The sequence below is a fragment of the Kogia breviceps genome, chromosome 8, assembly GCF_026419965.1.
Source record: "Kogia breviceps isolate mKogBre1 chromosome 8, mKogBre1 haplotype 1, whole genome shotgun sequence".
In the NCBI taxonomy this organism is placed as follows: Eukaryota; Metazoa; Chordata; class Mammalia; order Artiodactyla; family Physeteridae; genus Kogia; species Kogia breviceps.
The window spans coordinates 45,984,540-46,009,940 of record NC_081317.1 but is presented as its reverse complement, the minus strand read 5'-3'; the positions used below and the strand labels follow the sequence as shown (position 1 = coordinate 46,009,940).

Here is a 25,401-nt window from a genome sequence, read left to right as displayed (position 1 = left end):
CTCCATTCACTGGCGAGTTCTAGCCAATGGAACTTGAGTGAAAGTGTGAAACACCACTGCTGAGCTTGGCCCATAAAACCCCCACTAGTTTTCCTTATGCCTTTTTCCCTTCTACCTGCTAAATGAAACTAAGTACGGTGGTCTTGGAAGTCACAGTTTGAAAATAGCCAGCCACGAGATGGAAGGAGCCCAGAGTTTTGAATCTCTGCTCGAATAAAAGTTGAGCAGCCACCTTTTTTGACTTTAAATGACTAAAATAAAAGTCTATTCTGTTCAAACTATTAGACATTTTGGGGTTTGATGGTTATTGAAGCTAGTATCATCTTAACTAACACAGCGGTTTTACTCTGGCAATATGTCAAGACATTCAGCAAGACTGCAATGGCTAATGAAAGCATAAAATAGGCCCTGGGCTTCCCTGGTGGCACAGTGGTTAAGAATCTGCCTGCCAATGCAGGGAACATGGGTTCAAGCCCTGGTACGGGAAGATCCCACATGCTGTGGAGCAACTAAGCCCGTGAGCCACAACTACTGAGCCTGTGCTCTAGAGCCTGCGAGCCACAACTACTGAGGCCGTGTGCCACAACTATTGAGCCTGCACTCTAGAGCCCCCGAGCCACAACTACTGAAGCCTGTGCGTCTAGAGCCTGTGCTCCACAACAAGAGAAGCCACCACGATGAGAAGCCCGTGCACCGTAATGAAGAGTAGCCTGCGCTCTCCGCAACTAGAGAAATCCAGCGCACAGCAACGAAGACCCAACGCAGCCAAAAATAAAATAAATTTAAAAATAAATTTTTAAAAATAAATAAATAAAATAAAATAGGCCCTAAAACTTTGTATGTGTATATGTGTAAGAAATCAGAATGGGGAAGGAGGTTTTGTGAGACTCTGGCTAGTGGCTTCTATAACTATGAGGATTGCTGACAGACCTTCCATTCCTACAGATTGCCCCTTTTTAACAGGCAGCTCTCAGGCAGCCTGTGCTCCTACTGTTTGCAAAACGTACTGTGAATATACAATGCCAATTATAGGGCCTGAACATGTCAAGATTTTCACAGGTGTCTACAGAGTTATGCAATTAATTTTATTCATGCACTTTCTGCTTTAAATGCCCCTGAAAAGAAGAAAATTGACTAATGCATCTTAAGAAGGAACACTCATATTTACCTCTTTACCCCAAATTACCACCACTCCCCCTTCACATGTACACACACAAGACAAACCAGAAAAAAGAGAGAGAGAAAAGAAAGTGAAAAAAGAAAGAAAGGAAAAGTAAAGTTAAAGGAAAATAAGCTGATTCAGTAATGGAGTTTAGTATGGATATAAAGTGGCAAAAGTCTCTTGAAAGCTGCCAAGCTAGTCATCAGCTACAAAAGCTATAAAAAAAAGTTTAGAGACTGTGACCAGTGCCAGACAAGGCCTGACACTTCTTTTGAATTCCAGGACAGCAGGGCATTTATTAGTATCTAGATACACAGATTTAATTATGCTGCAATCACAATTTTACTGTCATTTTTCAAAATTGAGAAGAAACGCTTTTCTCTCATTCTCAATGATTGTGTGATACAGCTTGGAGCAACAGATAATGACAACACCACAAATGCCTCCTTGGTACTTACACGGTAATGATACTGTGCAATTAAATTATCTAATACTGTGTGATAAGCTCAGGCAGAATAAAGTAAATTCCCTAAATCAGAAAATAAATCTTCAAAACTAGACAAACATGTATAAATATAACAGTATAAATCTCTCATATTTTCAAGAAATAGCTAAAACTCTTATCACTCTGCTTTCTACATTAGATAAACCTTTCATTCATTTATTCATTCATTTAATACATAAGTCCTGAAACCTATTATAAGCATCAAAATTTTTAACTCAGATAAAATTAATGGCCTATATATTACCTATTAATTTCTTCATTGAAAAAAATGGTGGTAAAATCAACTAGAGAATAACAGCATTGCAAAATATTTGGGTGATATTTATCTTCAAAGAGTTGACTGCTAACGCTTGCATTATCCAAGAGGCAAATATCCAACAACCTTGAGAATAAGCCTGAAAATGCTTGGAGGTAGAGAGCCTGGGGAATGATGGAGACCTGGGAATATGTGTCCTCCTATCCACTCTCAGCAGCTTCCCAGAGAAAGAACACTTGGGAGGAGGTCTTTAAATGTATTTGTCTTTGAAATATTTTGTAACACACATACACACACACACACACACACACATACACATACTACATGCTCCCACACCTTATTAAAGTTGACATCAAACACAAATTTGGCATATGTTTGTATACTTACAAAGCATATAATTTCTGCCTTATTATATAATTGATACATACTTTAAATATATGTTCCTTAAAACCTTGGGTATATAGATACTTGAAGTGTCCATCTTTAGAAAGGAATCTGAAAGAAGGTCGGGGTAGATGAATAGAAGACTGGGTAAGTGGCAGACATCAAGTAGATTAAGACAGTGTCATCTGAAAGAAATAAGGTGCTCCCTCTTCTTTTTTTCCTTGAGCATACCATTAGAAGTAAAGACACTAGTGAGAAGCATGCCTTTGTGCTGTAAAGTGAAAGAGGAATAACTGTGAAAGGGGAGGTGGAGAATTGAACCGGTGGACCATAAGTAGAACCTTAACTGGACCACTTTCAGGAAAGGGTACATATAGAAACTGAAGATTTAGAAGTTATTTTCTTGAAAAATATCTAAATTTGTATATCATCTTCACTACTAAGTTAAAACTATAACTGAGAAGCAAATGGAATAAGTGATGGGGGTCGGCAGCAAGAGGTACTAACTTGTGAACAGCATTCAATTACAGCAATGGCTAAGAACCAAAGAACTCTGCAGCAAGGCATGGGCTCTGACATCAGAATCACCTGAGTATGAATCCCTGTCCAACCTCTGCCAATAGCTAGCTGTGACATTATGGAAAAGTCATTTAATCTGCCCAAATCTGTCTCCTCATGTTTCTGCATTCAACTGAAGTAGATTCTCAAACATTTCCTGATCTTAGCCCTTCTTCTCCCTCTAGTAACACTGAGCAGTTTTCTCCCTGATGATAAGACTTAAGTTTTATACTATTATACTTAAAAGTTGGGGTTTTTTAAACTTATTTATCTTCCCTATTAAAGAGTGAGTAACTGGAAGGCTTAATTGATACCTTGCTTCTGATTGCTTAAAACAATGTCTGCTACAAATAAATCTTAAGTCAGTGACTCAGGTGTGGTCATTATACTTATTTCAGTGGTTTAGGGGAATTAAATGAGATACTATGTGTAGACCATTGAGTTGAAATTGCCAGCAAGTATGCTCAGAGGTAGAAGAAGCCATCGAGGGAGTGACAGAGAGAATGATAAAATATTGCCTTGCAGAAGCCAAGCAACCATAAGATATTTTAAGGCACATACCAAGCATTCACTCTGTTAGTCAGAAGGTGCACAAACTGTAGTATTAACAGGCAAGATAAACAGCCAAGGGATCTCAGTCTAGGACTGAGTGCTGATATCATCATCCAACCAGTCATTTAGTAGAGAGCATTCTGTGTACCAGAATTGCAGTTTAAAAAGAGTGACTCCAGATTAGACTGTGAAGCTAGGAGAACACTGTGTCCATAAGATGCCTTCTTTGGCTATGATGAAAATAAATATAGATTTAAAATCTTCTCTAAAATAAAGATCCAAGGAGACATACTAAAAATGTGCAAAAATAAAATTTAGTTTTGTCCTAAATGCAAAATGAGGACAGGCCAGGTGAGGCAAGGAACAATGAAGAAAATCTTACAGATTGTGCAGATTTGGACATTGTTATCTAGGTATCAGAAGTTTAAGAAGTCTACTTAATGTAACTATAGACAGTTTTATTTGGATAGCCTGGTGTGTGTGTGTGTGTATGTGTGTGTGTGTGTGTGTGTGTGTGTGTGTGTGTGTGTGTGTGTGTGTGTGTGTGTGTGTGTGTGTATTTTAAGTTTACTTTGAATGTCTCTCAGCAGGGCTAGGACTCTGAAGTTCATCTCAGGGTTCATTATTCCTATTGTCTCATATTTGCCTCCTTGATATTGTAAATGCATAAAAAATAAATGCAGTAGCAAAGAGAGTTGGAAAGAATGACAAATTTATATATTTTTCTGGAAGGGGATGGGCTGAAAGGAAAACAGAGCTGGAGGAAGGTGATCAGGAGAATAGTATAAGGAATAAGAGGGGCAAGGTGAGATGCTTCAAAGTCTAGATAAAGTATATCTAGGAAGCCACCACAGTGTTCTTTATTTAAGGGAACTGTGCTTCTTTTCAGGCTAAGATTGACTTCCCAAAGGAGTCATAGTACGCCAGGCAGTCATGGCTAACACATTTATCGAAGGATGCATTCATTCATTAGGGTGTATCTTCCGTCATGTAGAATAGCTTAATGGCGATGGCTAAACAAGTTTATTTGTCTTCCATGCACCATTTAGTAGAAAAGCCATTCTGGACTGTTTTGCTCTATAAATTAAGCCAGAAAGCCAGGCTTCTATGTTGTTCTGCCTTCAGACAATTGCCCTTGCCTACATGATACAAAATGGCTCACCATGACATCCCATCCCACGTTCATTTTCCAAGCTACTAGAGGAAGAAGGAAGAGAAGCATGCACATGCGCCCTTTAAGGACATGACCTGGACATGGCACACATTATCGTAGCTCATATCCCATTGGAGAACTTAGACATCTAGCCAAACCTAGATAAAAAGGCAAATGGCAGAATTGATACAAATCAATAAGTACACTGGTGAAAAACAACAAGAATCTACAGAAAATACTTGAAATGTTTTTTCAGAAAATTTCTTTCTGAGTAGTTTACAAAGCAGACGAAAGAGGTCTGCTCTACTGATGCCTTTCAAAGTCCAACTCAGAGGGTGATGGTGAATTAAGTGTTCAGGAGCTTAAGCAAAACACATACAGGCTGATTGTTCCCATATGTGCTTATGCTGCTGGCTGCCATAAAAAAAAGCCTTTCATGACTGGAAAATTGAATTACCCTAGGATTAGGAAGCAGATGTAGCAGTTGCACACCGATGTGGTGCCAAGATTGAGTTCTGGCCCGATCATTTTCTAACTTCATAGCCTGATGAGCCAGTAACTTCTATGAGTCTATTTTTATTAATATGTAGAATGGGGATATTAACTACTGAGAAGGACTAGAATTAAGATTTGATAAACTAATACATCTGAAAGCAACTGGTTATTAGAAGGCTTTCAGTAAACATTAGCCAACTCAGAACTGCTGTTCTTATTAACTGGGACAGTATTTTTTAATTTATTTGTTCTGTCACCTTCTTATATGTTCTTGTAAACACTAAAACTTGAGAGCTGTTGGACTAGAGATACAAATACGAAAAAGCTCATGAAAAGGGACATTCTCATACAGGTAATATGAACAAACCTAAGGTAACTATTTGTTTTCTGTGGCTTGATAATTTGTGAATAAAATGTTTAATTTCCTGGTTAGGCATGCATGTGCAAGTTGAGGCTTCCTCTTACACCCCTTTCATGAGTCAACCCAATCTTTTAAACCAATTTTGTTCTTTTTTGGAAGATTCCAAGAATTCTTGATGAATATTTGGGAGAGTCATGTTGTCCAACCTACAAGCAGATCTAGATATAAAGCTGCCACTTAAAATCATCAGCAATGTTCTAAGCAGTAGGTGATTTACACATATTCTTTGTGAATCTGAAAACATCTGCAATATAATTCTTATGATCCTCATATCAGGATGAATAATACTGAGATGAAAAGAGGTTAAGTAACTTGATCACTACCTTAAAGTTAGCAAGACATGAAGCAAATACATGCTATTACAGAGAAAAAGCAAAAAGAAATGAGGGTCTAAGAAAAGAACACTATCCCTTAGAAACAACAACATCTTGACTCAATCCAAAACTGGATGTAAAGCAAGAATTTGGGATTATTTATTTAACAGCCTCTCTGTTCAAATGCAAAACTCTTAAATTGAGAAGTAATACAGCATAGGAGGGATGTGAACAATTTTGCAGGTGTTTTCAGAATGTAAACTAATTGAAAATAGCTTAAGTAAAGAATGGCCTAGATTCCCCTCCCATGGTGCTCCAAGGGAGCCTTTGTCTACTTATGCTGGAGATTCTAGTCGAAGACCTTCATTGCATTCATTAATTTTATAGGCTCTTACTCTACTATAAAGGAGGGAAAACACACATTGGAACTCAAGGATGATTGAAGCCTTCTTCTCAGAATCTCACATTGAAAGTTGTTTGGTTTTATTTTTCCATTTCACGACATACAAAGTGAAAAAGTAACCTTCAACTGCAGGCATGGTATCTGTTCCCACAGAAACGTTGCTGATCATTACCAACACACAAGCAAGACTCTGAAAGCATGAAGGTCATGAGAGAATGCTTTATAGGTTGTCAAGGTGTCACTGTTGAATAGCCCAAGCAAATATGACTCACAGGGACACAGTGGGCATCTAGTTTGAAATTACTAGGGAAAAGTTGTTTGAAAATTTTTAGGTAAGAAAGCGAGATCAACTAAATCCAATGGTACTGCTTAATCCCTAGAACAAAAGAGCCTGCGTATTGTCATTTATAAATTAATGCACCTAAAGTATCCTGGAATTCTAAAGGTTTCAATCAGCCATCTGCAATTACCTCAAACAATTCTATTTAAATAAACTACCTTTGAGCCTGACTTTAAGTAATGTTGAATGGAGAGAATCTTTCACACATTAAACATTTCTTTTTTTTTTTTAATTTTATTTATTTATTTTTGGTTATGCCCGGTCTTAGCTGAGGCTGGTGGGCTCCTTAGTTGTGGCATGCAAACTCTTAGTTGTTGAGTGCATGTGGGATCTAGTTCCCTGACCAGGGATCAAACCGCGACCCCTGCATTGGGAGGCGAATTCTTAACCACTGTGCCACCAGGGAAGTCCCACATATTTCTTTAATTACAAGTCTTTATGGATGGAACTACAACAAAATAATAGCTTATTTTTGATAGCTTTCACATCATCAATTCTTCGATAAGGATTCTATCTTAGTGCGCCAGGCAGAATTACAGGTGCTTTCCATATGTTACCTCTTATTTCAATGGAATCTTGCAACAACCTCATAGTATAAGTAACAGAACAGGGAAGAGACTCAAGTTGCTTGAGTCATATACCAGTTATCTGTAAAGGAAGAATTGGTATCATTTCCATTAAACTATGTTGTCGGCCATGACAGTGTATTTGTTCAGAGGAAGCCTATAACAGCTTTTCATTTTATAGCAAAGGTGAATGGGAAAATTATAGCATACATTTTTCATGCCATTTTTTCTATAACTTTCAATTTCTTTGAAACACCATCATCTATGTAACTAGTCAATGACTTACAGAAATCTTTCTCTTTTCAAGAGTAGTGAAAATATAAAAGAAATTCCTTCACTTTGGTTTTCTATTTGAGGGGAGGCAATTATGACTCTTTTCTAAATAACAGTTTAAAATTTGAGGGTCTTGCTTTCAAGACCTATGTTAATTCTTTGGCTCCTCACCTATCACAAGGGCTATAGGCAGCATGGCAGCAGAAAGAGTAGAACAGGGAATCACATCACTCTTGTGTCATTTACTAGCTGCATCATCTTGGACAAGGTTTTAATTTCTTTGAACTTCCATTTTCCACATCTGCACTGTGAGAATAATACCTACTTCCTATGGCGGCTCTGTTGACTTAATAACTAATATAAATAATATACATACACACAGTAGGAAATTAACAATAACAAATTTGAGTTCCCTATTGTGTTCCACTCCTCTTAAGGCACCAAAAAATAATCATGGTAAAATAATTTAAAAGAGTTGTTTTTTTCTTTTGCGGTACGTGGGCCTCTCACTGTTGTGGCCTTTCCCGTTGCAGAGCACAGGCTCCGGATGCGCAGGCTCAGCGGCCATGGCTCACGGGCCCAGCCGCTCCGCGGCATGTGGGATCTTCCCGGACCGGGGCACGAACCCTCGTCCCCTGCATCGACAGACGGACTCTCAACCACTGCTCCACCAGGGAAGCCCCAAAAGAGTCGTTTTTGAAACCCAAACTTACGTACTGGGTTACAAACCTTCATAACTTTTATTTACACACGCACACACAGACACACACACACTTCTCATCACATTCTTCAAAGGCCAATACAATATATTAAGAGACATTTCATCTTACCACAACACGAAGAAATTTCATTGTGGATGCTCCAACTTCATTTGGGACACTTGACATATAAAGGGTTCTACATCTTGAAACATTCTCCAATGGATTCTCTAAATGAAATGAAACAAAAACTCTTGGGAACATGGTAAAAAAAAATAATAATAAAACTTAGCTCCTTCTAATAGTGTCATCTCAAATTCCTCATGTCATTTCCATCTGGCTGCTTTTGCTCTAATTCTGAAAAAAATTCACGTACATATTTCTAGACTGCAGATTCACAATCCCATCTGATGTATCCATCCCTGATGACAATATTGCTTGTATTTTTGGATAATGAATTTCATTCTATTTGTTTTTGTTAGCCAATGGAATACTTAAATAGATATTAGAAAATAATAATCGGGATATAATTTTCACATCAAACTGAGTATTTTTACTCAATGTTTCAAAATAAATGATCTAAATGTCAGTAATAGCATATAAATGATAAGAGAAAATATGAGAGCAATCAAGTTATAGCAAGAAAAAAAATAATTTGAATGTTATAGCTTTTCTCTTTTTAAGATGCTTCTGCATGTCCTTCTAAAAGATGAATACAGGGAATTCCCTGGTCGTCCAGTTGTCAAGACTCCACGCTTTCACTGACGAGGGTGCGGGTTCAATCCCTGGTGGGGGAACTAAGATCCCACAAGCCGTGTGGTGTGGCCAAAAATAAATAAATAAATAAAAGATAACTGCACAAAATACAACCATCATATAATATTGAAACATATTTATTCATTTTCCTTAATCACTTTAAATATTATGAAAAACATATAACTTTATATATGTATACACATATATATTTATATGTATGTGTGTATATATATATATATATATATATATATATATTCTAGCCTTGACATTTTGCAAACTGAAACCTCATTTATAAATTCACACGGTATTATGCTGTGTCAAAAAATTGTGGCAATTTTAATGGTCCCTATTCTTATATACCTTTCTCTCTCTTTCTCTCTCTCATTCTCTGTCTCACACACACACACAGACACACAAACACACACACGGACACACACACATACCTTAGAAGTCAAATTTACTGCAAGAAATTACAGTGCAATCACATAAAATACAATGAAATCACATTTATTCATCAGCCCAGGTCTATCCTTTTAATAGCTATGTTGGTTTCATTACAATAGAACCCTCTACAAAAAATTCAATAAAATCTTGGTTATGCAAATCACGCTAATGAAAATACTGAAAACCTGATTGTGTGAAACATCTCAAGCTTAAGGAGGCATGTCATAGTGATCAACTTTAAATTAGTCACTTTAGAACAAATTGTGTTGCTTCACTCTCCTGGTGGCTTCCCAGACTTCTATTTCTGCAAAAATAGTAATTACAATTGTACTGGATGGAACAAGTGAGTCTCTTTTCCCAAAAACTAGATATGAAAATGAGTCTACTGGGTCCATCAAATAATACTGATGCCTCAAGTCCTCTTGACAGGTTCACGTCACAGATTTTGAACAAACAAGGTTGCTCTAATTTCCTTCTCAATAGAGGCCTGGTAAGAATGTTGTCAGTTTTTAAGCTATTGTCTCATAGCCCCCAAACCAGCTCCTGTAGTTTGCATTGAGATTTCAGGGCTGGGTCTCTGCACACCACATCCCTCTTTTGTCAGCTGATTTCCTGTTAGGCACTGGAAAGAGCTGGGGGGGGGGGCGGGGGGGCAAGAGAAAGGGCAAAAGGGACTTATTACTTCATGTTCATTTGCTTCCAGCATTGCCTTAGCAATCATTCTCTACTCTGTTAGCAGAAAGTAGCTTCTGTCCACAGATTTTTCAAGGCTTTCCAGAACCGGCTCATTTTGGCCTCTCAGAGGTGCCAGCAGTGGGCTGCTGGCATCCCCTCCTGAGAGATCTTGAGTTTGTGTGCCCTAAGGCCTGTCAACTGAGCTCCTCAGATACCGTCACTGGTTGCATATCACCACCTCCAAGAAATATGCCGCTTTTAAGCGTCAGATCTTGTAATCAAATCTAGGTTTGCCTGATTCCAAAGTCTAAGTTCTTAAAGATGCTGCTCCATTGCTAATTATTTTTGATACAATGCAATCACAGTAGCAAAACAAAAAGACCAAACATTAAGGATCATGTCACGTAATCTGTCCGAACTCTCTGCATTTAATATGGATTGAGTCCTGGGAACTACAGTTGTCTCTAAACATTGCGATGTAATTAACCTCAGTGGTAGGATATAGAGCTGAGGAAAATCTCAAGATTATGTTTAATGGTGACCCTGCAATAAAGAACCAGACTGTAATTATGAGCAAAGCATCTACCCAAAAGATCTAGGCAAGAAGACAACAAATGAGTTCAGACAATGGGAGCAACGGAAGTACAGTAACAGCAAAGTAGGTTTGAAAGGGCAGCAGGGGGAACCGAGAAAGATCTCCTGAGGCACTGGAGAGAAAGGTGCAGATGCCTTATAGAATGCCTACAGACTCTCCTGGAGAATGTTTTTAAAAATACCAGGTAGATCTGACCGGATATACAGACTTCCAGGAATCGCCATTTCCCTTACCATGCTATTAGTTCTAGATGCCATTAGAATAATTAAAAAACTGTGGCTAGACGGGAATAGAAGGATTGGAGTAAATTTAGGAATAAATGATGTGAACAAAATAAAAGGGAAGAAGAGACATCTAGTAGGAGAACCAAGGGGGCAAAAATGCCTCAAGAGACAAGGAATTCAAGGAATTAAATTTCCACATTTTTCATGTTCATATTTTTTCCCTTCTCCCCCCTTCCCTCCTTTCTTCTCTGTCCCTCTCTCTCTCTCTCTCTCTCTCTCTCACACACACACACACACACACACTGAACAATGAATCCCAAAATTCAGTCTATTATACTTATCTTGATATTTTCTATGCTTTCACACATATATACACACACACATGTATGTATGAACAATTAGTCTCCTAGTCCACTTTGTCAAATTTTGAAGAGCAGCAGAGTTCTGTGACTATTTATTTACAAATGGCTACTGCTTTATGGCAGTTTTCAAAACCTGAAAGAGTATAAATGTCATCTAGAGTAGTGAAACATAAAAGACATTTTGAATGTTAGACCTCAGACTTTTAATATATACCAAACTCTAAAAGCTGAAATTATGTGATGGCAATAACCATGTGGGTAAATATAGTGTACATTTCAAAGATATAACAGAAATGCTCCTCCAGGGATATTTTCAGTGTTAAATTTTATGTTTGCAACAACTGCATTCTAAATCTTTAATGCTGGTATTAAGATATTCAGCATAAGTGAATTAGATTTTTCAAAATAATCAGACTCAAGATGTGGTACATATATACAATGGAATATTACTCAGCCATAAAAAGGAACGAAACTGGGTCATTTATAGACACGTGGATGGATCTAGAGACTGTCATACAGAGTGAAGTAAGTCAGAAAGAGAAAAACAAATATCGTATATTAACGCATATACATGGAACCTTGAAAAATGGTACAGATGAACCAGTTTGCAGGGCAGAAATTGAGACACAGATGTAGAGAACAAACCTATGGACACCCAGTGGGGAAAGAGGTGGGGAGGTGGGGGTGGTGGTGTGATGAATTGGGCGATTGGGATTGACATGTTTACACTGATGTGTGTAAAATGGATGACTAATAAGCTGCTGTATAAAAAAATAAATAAAATAAAATTCAAAAATTAAAAAAAAAATCAGACTCAAAAGTAAGAGAAACATTCTTGTTAGAAGAAAAAAGTACATAGAAATTCTGCTTTAATGAATATATCCTTAATATATGCAGAAATTTTACTAAAATCATATTTATTTTTAATTATAAAAGACAGCAAAAAAGTAGAAACAATTTAAGTGTTCATCAATAAGGGACTGGTTAAAATGAATCATGGCACATTCATTACTTAGAAAATTATGTTACTTAAAATGTCTCTGTATGTGTGTATAAAGTATAGAAGAAAGTATAGAAGTATCCCAAAATGTTAACTGTAGTCATTTGTAGATATAGGAAAAACATGTAATTGTCATTTTAAAGATATTTAATATGACCTTCTTTTGGTAGTTGGCATATATTGCATTCATAATTGGAAAACTATTATTTCCAAAAATATATAGGTAAATCTAACTTATAAATGGATCACAGGAAGATGACTTTTAAATTCAGTACTCAAAAGCATTTTTATGTAAAACAATGATAGTTGAATTATCAGAACAGCATGTATTTCTAGAATATGTTGATGTAATAACTGAAACATTTATTAATCCCTTCATTGATTTATTTATTCATTCACATAGCACACCTTTATGTAATATTCATCACACATCAATCACTAATCTTCAGGTATACAGAAATGGAGGAAGTAGCATATTTTTAAGAGCATATCTTTAAGGAAAGCCATGAAATCAGAAAATGATTAAGAAAGATTATACTCAGATCTATTGACTAGGAAGTGCTCTGATATTGCTAATATCACAAACCCAACTATATAGTGTCAAGGTAGGTATAACTGGGGTAGGTATAATTCTTTAGGTGGCAGTCCAATCTGACAACCGTACGATCCCCAGCAGGAGGCCGGTCTGTGAAGAATAGAACTGAGCGCTACAATGCATGTAGGTCTATCTTCCCCTTCCTCATTTTCTCATCCTGGAAGACAGCGCTTGGCTTTCTAGCTCCCAACAGCCAAATGAGGACTCTGAGCCAAATCCCTGTCCCTGGCAGATTTCTGTGTTTGGGATATATCTGGTTCAGGATTTCATAGCCAGGGAATCATTGTAAAGTAATCCATAAAAGATAGCCCATGATTGTATCTTGCATGTTTATTAAAAAGGAGTAAATGAATCAAAGGAATCATCCATATCCTTTCCTCTGGGCTCAGGAAAAGATAGGATATGTACTTAAACCACAGTTTATAATCTTAGAACCTCCATCAACCCCGGTGGAACTATTTATCATCTCAGTGTAAACATGGCCCAGAAAGGGAAAATAAGCCTTCTGTAATGAAAAGCCTGTACATTGGAGCTATAAACAACTACATGGAGAGCTCTGTGCTGAATTTACACGGACTCAAGCCACTGCTCAAGGTGAAGAAATCACAGCACAAAAACCTGCCACTTAACCTCAAGAGATGCCTTGTTTTCTGTACTTTGCTTTTCTATAATGTCTCATTCCTGATCAGGTTCTTTCCCTAGGGAGTGGTAATAGGCAAAGAGCAAGGAACGTCTGTTCTGTTCTCTAAACCAACAGGATCAAAGCGTGCTCCATGGAAAACTTACTGCTACTTCTGACTTTCTCCAAGGGCTGCTATCCCTCTACCATTACTTCTGATGCTGCTTTGGAGTCTCTTTCCCAAGCTCTTCAAAATACTTAACAAGCTTTAAGAAAAAAATACAGTTCATTAAAAAAAAAAAAAAAAAAAAGAACACCTGGTTCTAAGGATTAAAGAGTGCATCACCTACTAAACATGCACAATACTAGGGTGGAGGAAGCTATCTGTATAGTAATTATTTCCTAAAATGTCCATTTCTTAACAATATTAGCCAATATTTACCAGGTACAAAGCCCTATCTTACACACTGTACCTATAAAAATATTCAATCCTCATGACAGCCTCAGGAAGTTGGTAGTGTTTTTATTCACAACTTACTAAAGAGGAAATTGAGGTTTAGAAAATTTAAGACTAAATATTTATCCAGGATCATGCAGGTAGTAAATGTCCAAGTTTTCACTCTCTTATATTTTGATCAAGAATTTCTTATTTCTGAATCAAACTCAGTTAAAACCTTTTTGCCTTTACTTTTAAATGTTCTCAAATTATAAAAACCAAGAAAAATAAATGTCTAATATTTTAATTGGCACAAATACCCATTCGTGCCATTTCCTTCCAGTTTTTCTTTCACCTATGCTTAGTATATAGCTGAAATTATCATGTGCATGCAAATTTTCAAATATTTTCCTATGAAGTTTCAAACACAGAGAAAAGTTAAAGAATTTTACAGTAAACACCCACATGCCAATAACTACATTTTACCATTAACATTTTACTATATTTTTGTTTATCACATAGCTGTCCATCCATTATAGATAATTTTGAATCCTATTTTTTTTATATTTCATTATAAGAATTTTTGTTGTTGTGTCACATCATTTTAATAATCTGCCAAGTCTTTTAAACATTCCTTAGTGTAGCCAATCCTCCTTATCTTACTTTACATCTTATCTTACATTAATCCTAAACACGCTCTATTTACTTCCCTTAAAATGATTTACCTACTCATTCATGAGATCATGCTCAAGCCTAATCCTGGAATTTTACTCACTTGAACTCCTGGCACTGTCCTAGGCACATAAAAATGACTCATAAATGCCTATGGATTGATCATGGCACTGACCTACATGACAGGGATAGAGGGAGACTATAATAGATTATTACTGTTATGATATCATAACCTTTTCAATAATGAATCAGGATTGTACCAAATTCTACCTTAGTATCAGTAAATCCTAATTATCCCATTTACTATAAATATAAAAAAATCTACATTTATTATAATACCCTTAAGTAATGTTACAGATAATCAAAACTCTTAAGCCTGTATGGGTAAAGGCCAGTATTCTCACCCCTTATCTGCTTCTACACCTCTAATTTGGGGAAAATCAAGGAATCTGAAACTCCAAAGGAAAGTAGGTGCTACTAATCCCATGTTCTATCCCACACAGAAATCCTTTCTGGAGCACATGTATGTAACGGATGAATAAATGTGATCCAAACACATTTGAAGGTTTCCTAGGGACATTCACATTATTGTCTTCATTCAGTCAACAAATTTATTCAGCCTCTCCTCGGTATAGATACTCTGCCAGGTGCTAGAGATGCAAAGATAAATAAATCATTTCAAAGAGCTCACACAGTGAAGGACAATTCGTGAGATATAACACTCAGTTTAGAAATTATATGAAAGTGCACTGTGTCATTACTGGAGAATAGAAAGGGGCACCTAACCCCGCTGTCAGCATCTGGGAATAGCAGAGGAAATACGCCAAGGAAAACTTCCTACAGTGGAGTGCGAGCCCAGCCTTGAAATCTAAACAGGAGCTGGCTAAGGATAAAGGTATAGGGAGACTTTCCCAGAGCGAGAATTTTAGCAAAAAACTTGAGGCAAGATGCATCATAATTCACATGGAAACTTCTAAGCAGTTCTGTTTTTCTCAGCTAGTTTCAGATAAGAAAGATGTGAAGGATAGATAGGCAGGGCAAGATCACTGAGAACCTGATATACTCTATTAAGGAACTGGGACTTTATTCTCTAGGAATGATAAACCATTGAGAAAGTTTAAGCAAGAAGTGACATGGTGAGATTCGTGCTTTAAATAGATCATTGTAGAGGCAAGGAAACTAGTTAGGAAAACTTGCAAGAGACCAAAAGAGACATCTTGGGGGCCTGAACCAAGATAGTAACAACAGGGTTGGATTCTAGGAAAGTTAGTTAGTAGTCTTAGTGAAAAAGGTAAGAAGTTGAATTTCAGGTAAATTGAGTAGAGGTGTTATGAACTATACACATGAATTGGTCTGGGGTAATGGCAGGAAGCAACAGAAAGAAGAAAATATTTCTAGTGCAGTTTCAGGACTTTTATTTCTCAGTAACACTGATGTCTTAACTGAGCTTCCCACTAATGATCAATACCATGGTCTGAATGTTTGTGTTCCTTCAAAATTCATGTGTTGAAATCCAAACACTGAAAGTGATGGCATTAGGAGGTGGGGCCTTTGGGAGGTGATTAGCTTTTGAGAGTAGGCTTTCATGAATGGGATTAGTGCCCTTATAAAACAGACCCCACAGAGGTCCCTAGTCCCTTCCTCCAGGTAAGGTTACAGTGAGAAGGTGGCCATCAATGAGGAAATGAGCTCTCACCTGACACCAAATCTGTTGGCACCATTATCTTGGACATCACAACCTTCAGAACTATGAGAAATACATTTCTATTGTTTGTAAGCCACTCAGTTTATAGCATTTTGTTATAGTAAGCCTGAACAGACCAAGATTATAAGGAATACAAGTTTTAAAAACAGAGTATAAGACAGCTAAACCACATGTCTCTTTTAGAGATAAATTGCCATTTTGTGCATCAAAAACAGGTAAAGAGCAAAAATGTCAAGAATTTCAACCCAATGAGAAAGTAGATTTCAGATTCTATTTAATTAAATCATTATTTAAGATAAGAATTCAAGAGTTAACTTACTATTTCTTTGCCTGTAAGTGAAAAGTCAATAATAAAATATTTACATAAAAGTATGACCTGAATTTTTGTATTCAAACCAGAGTGTTGAAATCAGAATATCCAAATCAATTAATGAGAACATGAATATCTCTTGCCCTCTTCCTCTTCAGGGAAACAAACTAATATCAAGATTTGATTTCAAAAAAATATCCAAAGGAAAGCAAATTTCAAAGTATACTCAAGCATGGGAAATACTCATTCCAACCTCTTACATATTTAAATCACTGGACAATGAGTATTAGTGTTCAGAATCATGATTCTGTATCATTGCAAGTTTTGTAATGAGATGATTTAATTACTACTAGTATACCATTCTTTCTATAGACAGAAAATTTGTAAATGTACATTAAAAAATACTCAATGAAGGTCAAAGCAGCAGGTTTTCCTGCTTAAGCTAGAGTTACTCCAATTAATGAGAACTACACAGCCACCATTTCTTTTTTAATCACTTGAGCTTCCTTGTTGGGTTTCTATCACCTTAAAATAACTTTTACCTTTATGTAATGTCCTTACCAAATGGAAGTAATGATCACCCTCCCCTGATCAAACAAGACGTAACAACATACAAGAAAAAAAAACCCTGTAAATAAACATAAATATAAGTATAAATGAATATATCCATGTGACAAAGTAATTCTCAGGCATGAATTTATCTTCATAAGGGTTATATGCAGGAAATTTAAGTATAAATTTCTCTAGACAGGATGTTTGTGTGAAACAAAACTTGAAAGCTTCCAAAGCCAGTTTGATTGACTCCCAGCTTTATCCCACTGTGTGCCTATAGGATCTCAACTCCACAGATTTAGGTAAATAAATTACCTACATTTATTGATTTAGGTAATCTCTGTATAGATGGAAACCCCTCTTACAGTATCTTCTCCAGAGTCTGGCCAGAGGAAGTTGATTGGTAAAGCCTTAAAGTCTTCTTGACATAAAAGCTAAGAATGAAAGGTTATTTTCTCTCAAACTCCTGCTAAATGTTCTTATCCTATGAAATCAAGAGGTTGAATAAAATGACTAGAGTATGGAAAGTAGATTAAGAAAAAAGTACAAGGGAGGTTGAGAAGCAGCATAAGAATCAAGGCCCCTTTGCCTTTGAAAGACTGTGAACAAATGGTTAGAGGATCACATGCACGATTCATAATAATCATGCTGTTCCTATTCCTTAGATGCAGACTCTTTTTCAAATGCTTCCATACATGTAACTAATATGATCTGCATATCAACCTTGCCAGGTAAGCAGAGGAGATTTTTTTTTCTACGTAAAGCGAGGTTGGAGCCAAACCCAGCATTTAAATGAGTAGCCACCACGTGCTGATGATATATTAATCTTTACAATCACTGTGTGAAGTGCATAGTATCATTTTTATTTAATAAATAAACTGATGCATGGAGATGTCAGGTGACTTGGTAACTTAAATCACTTTGCATATAACAGAATTAGGGTTAAAAAATCTAAGTATCATGACTTGTAGCACTGAGGGGGTGTGTGTGTATGGGTGTGTATGTGTGTGTGTGTTTTCCAGTATACCACACTGCTTCCCATGAGAATTTAATGTATTTTGTAAAGGTAATGAGGAATCCTTAGGATGAACTGCTTTCAAGCTTAAGAATTATTAAATAAGAGTCAAAAGCATAACTATATGAGAAGAAAAATAAATAAACTACATTGAGTATAGTTTTAAGTATGCCCCTCTCTAGATAAAGGGAAGGACAATGTAGTCCAAATAAACTACATTGTCCTTCCCTTTATCTAGAGAGGGCCATACTTTTAACTATACTCACTTACTGATGCATTAAATTGAGTCTCCCCTTGACCTTAAGGAACACAGGAACTAACACATATTGGGAGTTGAGCATATGCCCAGTGCTTGTTATGAGCATTATCCTTCAAGATTTTACCCATTTTACAAAAGAAAAAATGAGGCTCAGGGAGAACTTTGCCCATGGCCATAGAGCTTTCTTGCTATGGGGCTGGGCTTTGTCTCCAATGCCCACCACCTCACAATGAAAATCTTCTATTACATGAGCCCTCAGAGTCAGGTCCTGTTCCCACTTGCCTTGTGCAAATCTGCACGGACACCTCGGTGTCTTAATTTCACACTCCAAGTTGAGGCTTAACCTAGTTCTTACACCTATAATGGTTCCCAAATAATTATTTTTTACTGAATTAGGAAAACAGCATGAATTAGAGCCTAAAGAAACTAACTGAAGGAATATTGAAGGGAAAATCAGTGATGGAGTATAGAAACTATTCCACCACTAAGCCAAGAACCAGTTCCTAGGGGACTGAGGAAAATGGGAAAAGTGAAGCAGAAGGAGAGTATTCTTGTTTCATTTCTGGAAGTCAGTGTGAGGATGATAAAACCAGCGGTGACCTGGACATTCCTCTATATTTCAGTCACCTTTTTCTTCAGAGAGAGAAGCCAGTCGCATGGCCGGTCATGGGATTACTATTTAATTCCTGACTCCGCGCCCCCTACAACATCCAGTTATGCTTTATCACCTTCTATTCTCCTTGGCAATAAGATCGACTGTTAGTCTGAGTTGACTGTGGAGACCTAAGAGAAAAAGCTTATAATGCATGTACACAGTCCTTTCAGACAGGGTTAGGATTTATTTCTGATAGACATGAAGGGAACAGCTGTTTTCATATCACTCAAAATGTAAGATGTGTGGCATACAATGTTTCTTCTTTTTTAACTATCTAAAAGAGAGAGAAAGACGAGGAAAGAGAGAGAAAGAGAAAATTAAAGAAGACTTATACAACTTGTGCAACATTTTCCAGTAAGTTTTAGTAAGAAAGCTTTATCAAAACCCTTAAATTATTTTAACTATACACTGCTTTGCTTTATGCAAGTAATATAAATGTGTTAGTGAAGTCACATTCACCCAATTAAACGCTGGATTAAACTCTCAAGTTTGTACTACTTTGACAACCCAAAATAGCAGTTTCAGTCATACTTTTTTTTTTTTTTTTTTTTTTTTTTTTTTTTTTGCGGTATGCGGGCCTCTCACTGTTGTGGCCTCTCCCGTTGCGGAGCACAGGCTCCGGACGCGCAGGCCTAGCGGCCATGGCTCACGGGCTTAGTTGCTCCGCGGCATGTGGGATCTTCCCGGACCAGGGCACGAACCCGTGACCCCTGCATCGGCAGGCGGATTCTCAACCACTGCGCCACCAGGGAAGCCCTCAGTCATACTTTTATGTAAACAATGCAATGGACTAATAAAATCAGTAAGAATATTATAAGATCAGACTAATCTGCAACATTTAACAGATACGCCATATATCACAGAGCAGTTGTGCAATTGATAAATGGTTAACTGAAGGGAAAAAAATCTTTTAGACTTAAAGAAAACAGACATGCTGACTTTTTTCTCTATGAAGATACTCCCTTGCAAATACTAGAGGGGTTGGGCTGCCTCTCCTTTTCCTTTGTTATAAAGCCTAGTTCCTCCTTCATCCTCTTACAGTGAAATAGGAGATGAAGAAGCACAATTGGTCCCAAGTGACTTTTCCAAGGCTAAATCGCAAGCAGGGCTCTTCAAGTGTTTCCTATTAAAGTAGAAATCACATTGTAATGAAATTAATGTTTATTTACGTATCCTGCCTACAAGACTAGAAGTTTATTGAAGATATAAAATAATGTCACACTCACTTTTGTACTTCCAAAGCTCATGACAGGGCCTAGCATATAATAGGCAGGTAAAATACACTTCTGGATGAGTTAGATTTCTCTAAGTATAAATTCAGGGAATGGATTAGATCTCAGAAATCCTTTTTAGGTATAAAACATCATGTCCTTATGATTCTGTAACTAGTTTCATTTTCAAAATAGAGAATATATGCATTATCCTTATGTTTCTTGGTAGTTGCATTAATTTTGACATTTAAAGCACAATTTTAGTAAAGCTGATGATACCTTGAAAAAAATATACATGGCAATCAGCTCTTTATTATTGTCAAACCAGAACACAGTGTAATTATGGGGTATGCCTGTGAGTAACAACATTTTTCTGTAGACATGTTGTCACAAGGGAACACAAGTGATTCTTGTCAGAAGTCAGAAATGGAAGAGGATATGGCAGCACAAGGATATAACTTATGCATCCTTTCATTTCATCAAGAGTTATATGTGGATTTTATTCTTCTGTGAAAAAAGATAAAAATACCTGCTCTGGTGGAGATCACATATTAGCGGCAGAATATAAATAAATTATAGTAAACATAACATATTAGGAAAGTATTTGCACAGTGTATTTGCACAGTAGAAGAAGATCAACACTATGGTAAAAGCAGACTGAGGCATACTGGAAGTGCTAAGAGTCAGTTTTATATAGAGTGGCCAGGGTACACCTCACTGAAAAGGTAACATTTGAACAAAGTCTTCAAAGGAAGGAAAGATACCTGAGGAACGATTCCAAGCAAAAGCCACAGTAAATGCAGAGACAGGCAGTGTGCCCAGTGCTGGCAATTGAGGATGAAGTAGAGTCAGCAAGAGGAATAAAAGTTGAAGATAAAGTCTAAAAGGTAATAGAATCATAGGTCTTTAGCTTTTGACCTGAGAGAAATGAAGAGCCATTAGATGATTTTGAGCTGACTGGTTTGATATTTAACAAAATTACTCTGGCTTTTATGTTGAGAAAAGTATATAAAGAGGCAAATTAGAAGAGGGGAGACGAGTCAGAGGCTGCTGTAATAATCACGAGGAGGACACTGGGTAGTAGCAGGAGTGATAATGAGAAATGGTTGTCTTTCAGATATGTTTCCAGAGAAGAGCTAGAAGAATTTGCTAATGGATTGATGGAGGTATAAAGGAGAAAGAAGATTCAAGAATAATTCTGAGGATTTTGAACTGGAGCAACCATGAGTGGAGATGCCATTAAATGAGATGAAGTGAACAGTATGTAAAGCAGCATTTTTTTTTCCTTTTCTTTTTTCTTTCTTATTTTTGTGTTTAGAAACTTGAAAGCTCATGTTTGTATACAATGAGATTGGGATGTCTATTGGACATTTTAAGTAGGCAGCTGAATATAGAAATATGGAAATTAGGGGATATTTTGAGTTAGAGATATATATTTATGAGTCATCAGCCTATACTTGGGATTTCTTAAAATGACATGTGATGTGCTAACTGAGGAAATCAGTGTAGGTAAGAAGAAAAGAGAAGGAAAGGGAAGGGAAGGGGAGGAGAGGGAAGGGAAAAGAAGAAAAGAAAAGGGAACAGAAGAGAAGAGGTCCTAGTACTAAGCCTGAGGACACATCAATGTTAGGAGGTCCAGAGGAAAGAAAGAGTGAGAAAAAGAGACTAAAAAGACCAGGCTGATATGACTGGTCACTGGAGAGTCTGGGGTCCTGGAAGCCAAGTGAAGAAAGTTCTTCTAGGATAAGGAAGACACTTCATTGGCCATTTTGAAACTTAACATTCATTTGAGAACTTTAAAGTATTCTAGGCATTTGAAGCCCACACAGACCACAGGATTTCATAGGAGAACATTGGGGTATTGCTAATGGCAATATCTAGCTCATGAAGCACTTTGCTCATGAAGCAAAGTGAAAACATGTCAGTTTATTTGGACATGTAAATTGAATAGAATTTTTCCAATCATAACCAAAGTGCATAGGTTCCATCATCTAAAACATAGTTTTCTCATAATGTTCTACAAATGCAATAGTAATCATATTTATGTAACTTATCTGCCATATGTAAGCCTGCTATGTTCTTTCTTTTTGGCCACGTCATGCAGCATGTGGGATCTTAAGAGTTCCCTGACCAGGGATCAAACCTGCGTCCTCTGCATTGGAAGCATGGAGTCTTAACCACTGGACCACCAGAGAAGTCCTAAATCTGCTATTTTAGAAAAAATAATTACTTGTTGTCCCAGCTTGAGAAGGCAATAGCTTCTTGCCCCTAGGATTTTTTCAAGTGGTTAAAATAAATGCACTAAAAATCTTGGAGGAAGTCGGGGGAGAAAAGAACGTGTAATTTTTGGTCGCCAAAGAAGACACAATATGGTCATAATAACACTAACAACTGGAACAAACAGAATTGCTTTTTACTGAGGGCCTGTTATGTGTTTTTGTATAATCTCATATTCAGCCATTCACCTACAAAGTTCTCAGATATTATTATCCCTATTTTAAAGATGAGAAAACCTTGACTCAGATGTTGTATGACATTTCCATTGCCACGAAGATAGTGAGTAATAGAGTCAGGATTGGAACTCTTTTCCAATGGACTAGGGGTCAGAATTTCTTGGGATGTACTCCTTGCTTTGCTACAAATGACCCGGTAACCTCATTAAGTCACCTGGAATATCTGGGCTTTAGGTTATTCAGCTGTAAACATATGGATATTATCAACTTGAAGAATGACTGTGAGGGTGAATGTGGGCAATAAGATGCACAGAGTGAGGCTTCACTTCTGGGGAAGGATTGAAGAAAAGAGTCATATCAAAGTGGAAAATAAAAGGATGAGGATGAGTAAAGATGGCTCTAAGATGATGGCTCCTCCACCACTGATGTAGTTTACAACAAAAGACAAAAAAGAGAATCCTTAGGAGCAGTAGAGGGAAAAAACCCAGTCTATAACCTCAAGGTTCATGGAAAGATAATGCCCTCAATTAATATATTTAAATGTAATTTAATTTATTTATATATATACATATTGTGTGTGTGTGTGTGTCTGTGTGTGTGTGTGTGTGTGTGTGTGTCTGTGTGTGTGTGGTACGCGGGCCTCTCACTGCTGTGGCCTCTCCCCTTGCGGAGCAGAGGCTCCAGACGCGCAGGCTCAGCGGCCATGGCTCACGGGCCCAGTCGCTCCGCGGCACGTGGGATCTTCCCAGACCGGGGCACGAACTCATGTCCCCTGCATCAGCAGGCGGACTCTCAACCACTGCGCCACCAGAGAAGCCCATTAATTTATATTTTAAGGCTGAAATTTATACTGACTTCTAAACCTCAGATAATTAATGCAAAATAAATGCAGTAGTAATAGGGAATTGCCAGGATGACTGTGGCATAACCTAAACTTTTAATTTTAGAAAAAAAGACTACTGACCTTAACAATTCTGCCTTGATACATGGCACTTGCCAGTGCCCAGTGCCACTTGCTCTGTGGCATATGGTTATGAAATGGCACTCCCCCTACCTACAACAATAGGTCTGATATTCAAGATTATCTGCAACATCCATTCCAATAGGACTCATATACAACCAATGTTTTTGTTATACAGAATTATGATGGGTCGTTATATTCTGTCATTCCTTTGCTTCAATACTTTTTCATCGATTTAAGGAACTCAAGATTGGGCCTTTGCTGAGATTGGCTCAAACTGTCACCCAAGGAACTGCATCATCCTATAGAATTACACAGTTGGTAATCTAAGCCGGCAAGCTTCCCAGAAGTTTCAAAGTCTTCACCATACATTTGTTAATAATCTATTGTCAGCAACAGGAATATGAAATTACAGATGACTGAATGCCATTTTCCTGATCATCTATAAATTATTTAAGTAACTAAGTCTTTAGCACTCACCACATCAATTATGGGACTTTTTAGTTGATTGCTTTTTACTGGGTTCAGCCTGAGTTAACTTAATTTTTCAAGTGTCTTTCTTCCAGGTTCTTATTAGAATTGGCAAGCAAGGAAATAAATTCCCTTGTTCTCCCAGCATCTACTCGTAGGCTATGATTCCCCTTTGACAAGTCCACATGCATTTATCAGAGGATTAACAGTAGAAATGACACATTATTAAAGGTCAAGAGGGTGCTTTCTCAGTATCCCATAAGCAAGCGGTCCTATCTAATACCTTTGAGAATACTTGAGCTATATTTTTTCCTTAAAGTTACAATTTAGAACCCGAGACAGCCGACCTCAGCTATACTTCTCATGCCTAATGTAAATGTTATTCCCAAACCATATCAGAGGCAATAAAGATTATCATTCAATTTCATACCATGATCTGGAGAAAACTGGATCTAAAATCTGTACTTTGGGAAGTTCATGCCAATTGATACAGATAAGCAGATAAGCCCACCATATAAGAATGTAAACACGCTCAACATTGCACAAGAAATGATTCTCATGTACTAAACAATGGGAATTGCAGCTGTTTCTAGACACTGCTTACCAGACTGAAATTTAAAGTACATTTTGTGACGAAAAGGTAGCACCATTTTGAATTTCTCTACTATGTTATCTATAGTGAAACTATTTCAAAACACTCAGGAGATCAGTTTTATAAGACGTCGCATTAAGTCACAGAAGCGCTGAGCTCTAAAAAAAGCAAAGAAGAAAGCTATTGGTATTTTCTAAGTTGCAGTTCAAGGAAGACTGAATCATTTAAAAAAAAATTGAAAAGGTCCCTTGTCAAGCTGGTATTGACTTAAATTCTGAGGAAGAAAGATATGAAATGGTCCATCAATTCTCATTAACAAACAATGTAAAAATATCTGTTGGACTCACTGGCAGATGGCTTGAATTAGTCAGCAAATATGAGTTAGGGCTTAGTAGCAATTTATACTTTGTTAGGAGAATATAACCATAGTGATATGGTGTCATTTCACTCAGTGTTTATAAATATAAAAAAAGATGCTAACGCTGAAAACTTGACATACATCATTTTGCCCTCTTTAGCTGATTAGGAGTTTTAAAAATTTATCTCAACAATTTCTTAAATAAAATACCAATCTTCCTAAAACTCAGAGACAATGAACAGAAAAGGATTTTACAAACATGCATAAATTCCTAGGATAACTCACTCAGCAAGACTGTGGCCAGTAATAAGGCAACTCATGTAATGCACAACCTGATAAGGGTGGTTTGGCTATACTATAATGCAATTAGAGATAGGATCCTGCACTGCATCAGCTCCCTT

At 37.1% G+C, this 25,401-nt stretch overlaps 1 protein-coding gene across 12 annotated transcripts in view; it reads right to left on the bottom strand.

Annotated features, from left to right (window-relative positions):
• The window catches only part of LINGO2 (leucine rich repeat and Ig domain containing 2), a 1,237,500-nt gene that overhangs the window by 963,660 nt on the left and 248,439 nt on the right, over positions 1 to 25,401 (bottom strand). For 11 of the 12 annotated variants that reach the window (XM_067041380.1, XM_067041378.1, XM_067041375.1 and 8 more), the window contains exon 2: positions 8,213 to 8,310. The exons of the other annotated variant lie outside the window; for it this stretch is intronic. The gene's annotated coding sequence lies outside the window, so the exon portion shown is untranslated. The remainder of the gene's footprint in view (positions 1 to 8,212; positions 8,311 to 25,401) is intronic. 12 annotated transcript variants of the gene reach the window in all.